The following is a 6,926-nucleotide window of genomic DNA, read 5'->3' on the forward strand; positions in this document are numbered from 1 at the left end:
TTCGCAATGTATGCTATCAGATTCATGAATGTTTTAACGAACATTCTCAGATTAAATTTATAATATTTCATTACTATTTAAGAAACAGTTTAATAATGGAACAAGTTAAAGTGCCGATCTGTCATAGCAAAAAAAAAATGCCTGTTGAAGGCTGCTCGTTATGTTGCTTAGCCCAGACCAACTTTTCAAACTAATCCATAGCAAGCATTTTATGAATACTAGATTTCGAAATTAATACTATTTTTGTGAAAGTCTCCCATCACAATTGCCGTCTGACTGTGTACACACGTCCCGTAAGTGTATTGATCCCTTTAAAATAACGTTGTGGAATAAATATAACAATTTTACCTGTTAAAAATGAATAGTATTATACTAATTATCACCATTTAATTTTCATGATTTGCCCCGCTGTAGTTCTTAAAGACCGCAGTTATGCTTCAGCGTGGAGTGTCATGTGCTTTGGTCAGACTTGAGTTTAGAAACTCACTTCCTGACTCCCCGAAACCTTCGACAAGGCACAAGTCAGGAGTGCAATGGTATAGTCCCTTCTTGCCTGGATGGGTGCAGCTCCAACTACACCCACGAAGCTCAATACCATCCAGGTCAAGGCAGCCGGCTTGACTGGCAACCCATCCACTACCTTAAACGTTCACTCCTTCCACCACTGCGCATCATGGCTACAGTAAGTACCATCTAAAAGATGCACTGCAGCAACTCAGAAAGGCTTCTTCAACAAATTCCAAACCCGTGACCTCTACCACCTAGAATTTCCCCTCCAAATCACACACCATCCCAACTTGACTCTCTGTCTCTGTAATCTCCTCCAGCCACACAACCCACTGAAATATCTGTGCTCATCTAATTCTGGACTCTTGAGCATCCCTTAATTTATTGCTCCAACATTGGTGGCTGTGTCTTCAGTTGCCTAAGTATGAAGCTCTGGAATTCCCTCTCTACATGTCTCTGCCTCTCTACCTCACTTTTTACTTTTAAGCAACTCCTTAAAACTCTTTGACCAAGCCTTTGATCATTTGGCCTAATATCTCCTTATGAATGCTCTGGTGAAACATCTTGGGATGCTTTATCATGTTAAAAGTGCATAAATATAAGTTGTTATTGGAAATATATCACTTCTGTCATCGTCACTGGGTCAAAGTCCTGGAACTCCCTACCTAACAGCATTGTGGGTGTATCTATACTACATGGACTGCAGTGTTTCAAGAAGGCAGCTCATACCACCATCTCAACAGCAATTAGGGATGGGCAATATATGCTGGCTTTGCAGTGTCGCCCACATCCCATTAATGAATTTTAAAAAATGGTCTACCACACTTTGCAGTAGGTTGCACTGAAGCCGATAGCAAAGAAACTTGGCTCAGGCGAACATGGATTCACATTTCGTTTCCCAAGAGCTAATTTTTGATGTTATGAGTGGGCAGATAAAAGATTTCTTTCTCACCTAACATTAAAATAATTTCATATCATTTTTGTAAGTTCTGGATCGCACGGAGAGGGGTGTGCCACTTTGCTTGACTGTGTTTAGTTGTCATTTGGAATACAATTTCCCAGTTAAACTGCAACTTTTCTATTGATGAGATGCTGAAGATGGCTTTGCATTGGTGCAAAGTGGCAGAAAGCTGTAACCTAAATAAATCTGAACACTGTAAATTTATGATCACAAATTTAGGTGCAGCAAATCCCCACCCAAGCTAAAAGAATTGAGGAGATTCAGCCTTGGAACAGGTGCCAGCTTTTATTTCTAGAAATAAAAACAGAAAATGCTGGAAATACTCAGCAGGTCAGGAAGTATTTGTGGAGAGAGAAACAGAGTTACTATTTCTGGTCAATGACCTTTTGTCAGAACAGGATAAAATCAGAGATAATAATAGGTTTTAAGCATGTACAAAAACAGGAAAACAGAGGAAAGGGGAAAGGACAAAAAGGAAAGTCTGTGATAGGGTGGAAGGCAGGAGAGATTAAATGACAAAATGGATGACAGTGCAAGACAAAAGGAGATGGTAATTGGACAAGTAAAAAAACAAAAGGTGGGTCGAGAGGAAGTGTGAATGAGAAAAGCAGAATCATCAGCAACAGCTGCCATCCAAAAAATGGGAGCAGAGGTTAATATCTGAAATTGCTGAAATCTATGTTGCATCCAGAAGGCTTCAAAGTGCCTAATCAAATGAGTTATATGCTTTAGAGTCATTTACAGCACAGAAGTAGGCCATTCGGCCCATCGAACCCATGCCAGCTCTCCATGGAGCTACTCAGTCAGACCCACTCCCCCACTCGATCCCTGTAGCCCTGATAGTCTATTTCTTTTTACAGCCTCAAGCTTAGATCTTTATACTTTAGGAATCACACTTGGTGATGTGCTTGTTTTCTTCTTTATTAGACTTTGATCTGCCAGACAGTAAAGATGATACATTGGGTCAGCCTATCTGGTTGCTGCACCCTTACTAGTCCATTCCTCATTTCTTTCATTATGGGATAGATTTCAAACAGTTCCAGCAATTCAAAATTGGGCATCCATGAGGCACTGTGGGCCATCAGCAGCCGCAGAATTGTATTCAACCACAATCTGTAACCTCATGGCCTGGCATATCCTTCCACTCTACCATTACCAGCAAGCTGGGGGGACCAACCCTGGTTCAATAAATAGTTCATGAGGGTGTGCCAGGAGCAGCACCACGCATACTTCAAAATGAGGTGCCAGCCTAGTGAAGCTACAACACAGGACTACTTGCATGCCAAACAGTGGAAGCAGCATGCGATAGACAGAGCTGTGATGCCACAATCAACGGATCAGATCTAAGCTCTGCAGTCTTGCCACATCCAGTCGTGAATAGTGGTGGACAATTAAACAACTGACAGGAGGAGGAGGCTTGACAAACATCCCCATCCTCAATGATGAAGGAGCCTAGCACATCAGTGCAAAAGACAAGACTGAAGCATTTGCATCCATCTTCAACCAGAAGTGCTGAGTGGATGATCCAAATCAACATCCTTCTGAAGTCCCCAGCATCACAGATGCAGTCTTCAGCCAATCAGATTCACTCCACATGATACCAAGAAATGGTTGAAGGCACTGGATACTGCAAAGGCTATGGGCCCTGACAACATTCCGGCAATGGTACTGAAGACTTGTGCTCCAGAACTAGCCGTACCTCTAGCCAAGCTGTTCCAGTATGGCTACAAGATTGGCATCTAACCAGCAATGTGGAAAATTGCCCAATTATGTCCTGTACACAAAAAGCAGGACAAATCCAACCCAGCCAACTACCGCCCTATCAGTCCACTCGTGATCATCAGCAAAGTGATGGAAGGTGTAATCGACTGTGCCATCAAGTAGCACTTGCTCAGCAATAACCTGCTCATTGTCGCTCAGTTTGGGTTCCGCCAGGGCCACTCAGCTCCTGGCATCATTACAGCCGTGGTCCAAACATGGACAAAAGAGATGAACTCCAGAGGTGAGGTGAGAGTGACTGCCCTTGACATCAAAGCAGCATTTGACCGAGTATGGCATCAAGGAGCCCTAGCAAACCTGGAGCTAATAGGAAATGGGGAAAGCTCTCCATTGGTTGGCATCATACCTATCATAAAGGAAGATGGTTGTCGTTGTTGGAGATCAAACATCTCAGTCCCAGAACACAGTGGCGCAGTGGTTAGCACCATAGCCTCACAGTTCCAGCGACCCGCGTTCGATTCTGGGTACTGCCTGTGTGGAGTTTACAAGTTCTCCCTGTGAACGCGTGCGTTTCTGTCGGATGCTCTGGGTTCCTCCCACAGCCAAAGACTTGCAGGTTGATAGGTAAATTGGCCATTATAAATTGCCCCTAGTATAGGTAGGTGGTAGGGGATTGAGGAAAGGTGGGGATGTGGTAGGAATATGGGATTAATGTAGGATTAGTATAAATGGGTGGTTGATGGTCGGCACAGACTCGGTGGTCCGAAGGGCCTGTTTCAGTGCTGTATCTCTAAATAAATAAATTACTACAGGAGTTCTTCAGGGTAGTGTCCAAGGCCCAAACATCTTCAGCTGCATCATCAATGACCTTCCCTCCGTCATAAAGTCAAATGTGAGGATGTTTGCTGATGATTGCACAATGTTCAGCATCATTCACAACCCCTCAGATACTGAAGCAGCCTGTGTCCATATTCAGCAAGACTGGGATAATATCCAGGCTGATAAGTGGCAAGTAACATTTGTGCCAGGCAATGACCATCTCAAACAAGAGAGCAGCTGACCATTTCCCCTTGACATTCACTGGCATTACCATCACTGAATCCCCCACTATCAACATCCATTGACTAGAAAATGAACTGGACCAGCCATATAAATGCTCTGGCTACAAGAGCAGGTCAGCGGCTGGGAATTCTGCAGTGAGTAACTCACCTCCTGACTCCCCAATGGCTGTCCACCATTTGCAAGGCATAAGTCAAAAGTGTGATGGAATACTCTCCACTTTCCTGGATGGGTGCAGCTCCAACAACACTCAAGAAGCTCAACACCATCCAGGACAAAGCCACCTGCTTGATTGGCACCCCATTTACCACCTTCAACATTCACTCCCTCCACCACTGACGCACAGCGGCAGCTGTGTGTACCCTCTACAAGATGCACTGCAGTAATACACCAAGGCTCCTTTGACAGCACCTTCCAAACCTGCCACCTCTACCAACTAGAAGGATAAGGGCAGCAGATACATGGGAACACCACCACCTGCAAGTTCCCCTCCAAGCCACACAGCATCCTGACTTGGAAATATATCACCGTTCCTTCACTGTCACTGGGTTAAAATCCTGGAACTCCCTTCCTAACAGCACTGTGAATGTATCTACCCCACATGGACTGCAGAGGTTTAAGAAGGCAGCTCACCACCACCTTCTCAATGGCAATTATGGATGGGGAATAAATGCTGGCCTAGACAGCGACGTCCACACTCCCCGAACGAATAAAAAAAAAATCAAGGGGAATGAAGAGGTATAATGCACCATGATTACAACCATAGAACATGTCTCTGAGGCTTTGATTAGGACCAGTTTGATGCTGTACGTTATCCATAAATTTTCACATTAAAAAATGTGTTTTATAGGAGAAGATTTGGAAAATTCAGGCTCTCATGTATTCTGCATTTAGCAATATGGTGTGATTATTACTTTTTAAATTTTAATATTGAATGTCATCTTGAAGCATGATTTCACGTTACAGTTGTTTACGGTGTGGTTTAAATATGACATATGAAGCCACTGTTTCTGACTTTTTGCATAAAATATTTTCACTTATCTAAGCTTATTCAAATTCTTATCCATTGGTAAACTTTTATTTTTGATTCAATTGACTTTAAATCGAAATTTGACTTGCGGCGAGTGATGGCAAAAGCGTAAAGGCTGTCCATTTAGCACGGTTAGTCATGTAATGGTAGAAAGTAACCTCTGACAATTATGTTATTATGTTCACCTTGCTGCAGAGGAGTAACAGAATATAGAAAAAAAAACTGGACTCGGACTTTCAGCCCATAGCCGCCATGTAGCTCCTGGCTCAGTCATTCTGCTATTAATTCTACATCAGTATGAATGGTTAATACCTGCCAGTGATTGAAAAGATTTGCAAACAGTATCATCCGCCACTGCCAAAATGCAAGAACTGACACCAGTACCAATGTATTCATTCAGCCCTTGGCCAGTGTTCGGCTACACAAATCCGGTTTTAATTAAGTGTGGAATCGTGTCTGCGGCTCAGTTTGTCCTTGATGTTAACATCTGTAGAAATACACGCCAAGAGAGGATTAAGAGATTTTGATAGGGGACAATTTCCCATGGGCAAGAACAAATGGCATTGCATTGGGTGACGTGCAGTAAGTTTATTACAGAGGGATGGCCGCTGCCTCCCTCACTGTCGATTGAATTATTGAAAAAATCCAAAATAACGGCATTAGCGCTTCACAAAGCAGTGGAAACTAAATTAGAAAATAACGCCTATTTCATTAAACCCGCCTAAACTGCAGCAGATCATGTCTCTCAGCACCTGTCCACAGGATGAGAGAGGAGAAGGCAAACATCTCAATCGAGGATTTAAAGCAGCAGGAAGGAAACTGATTCCCACAAGTATCAAAAAACAATTGCAAACACTCTTTTAAAGGGAAATAAAAGCAAAATACTGCGGATGCTGGAAATCTGAAATAAAAACAAGAAATGCTGGAACCACTCAGTGTGCTCTCTTGCTCACATCTCTATCCTGGGATTGCTGCAGTGTTCCACTGAACATCAACGCAAGCTCGAGGAACAGCATCTCATTTTCCGATTAGGCACACTACAGCCTGCCGGACTGAACATTGAGTTCAATAATTTTAGAGCATGACGGGCCCCCCATTTTACTTTTATTTTTAGTTATTTTTTCTTTTTTTTTTACATTCTTTGGTTTATTTCATTTCATTGTAGTTTGTTCAGTTTCCTTACCCACTGTTTTTTTTTCCATGTTTGTACTTGCTGCTGCTCAATCTTCAGTTCGTTAACACCCTATCTGTACTAATGCTTTGTCTTTCAACACACGATTAACATATTGTTTGCCTTTGCTCCATGACTTCTTGGTCAGCTATGTGGCCTTGTCCAATCTACACCTTCTTTGTTATCTCTTGCCCCACTCTTTTAAAGGGGCCGTTCCGAGTTTACTTAAAGGGACAATACAATCAATTCCTCAGCTCTTAACTAACAATTACTAAATGAATTGCAGTCTCCTGCATTTCCTTTTTATTTGGGAGGAGTTTTGCTTAAAGGTTTATCCCTCATTGACTTAAGTGTTACCCAAATTCATAGAATCAATAGAAACTTATGACTGAGGAGGCCTATCAGCCATTCCTGCCTGTGCTGGATCTTTGGAAGACCCATCCTTTGTTTCTTTACAAGTCTAATTGCCATCTCTTTTT

The sequence above is a fragment of the Heterodontus francisci genome, chromosome 10, assembly GCF_036365525.1.
Source record: "Heterodontus francisci isolate sHetFra1 chromosome 10, sHetFra1.hap1, whole genome shotgun sequence".
Classification (NCBI taxonomy): domain Eukaryota; kingdom Metazoa; phylum Chordata; class Chondrichthyes; order Heterodontiformes; family Heterodontidae; genus Heterodontus; species Heterodontus francisci.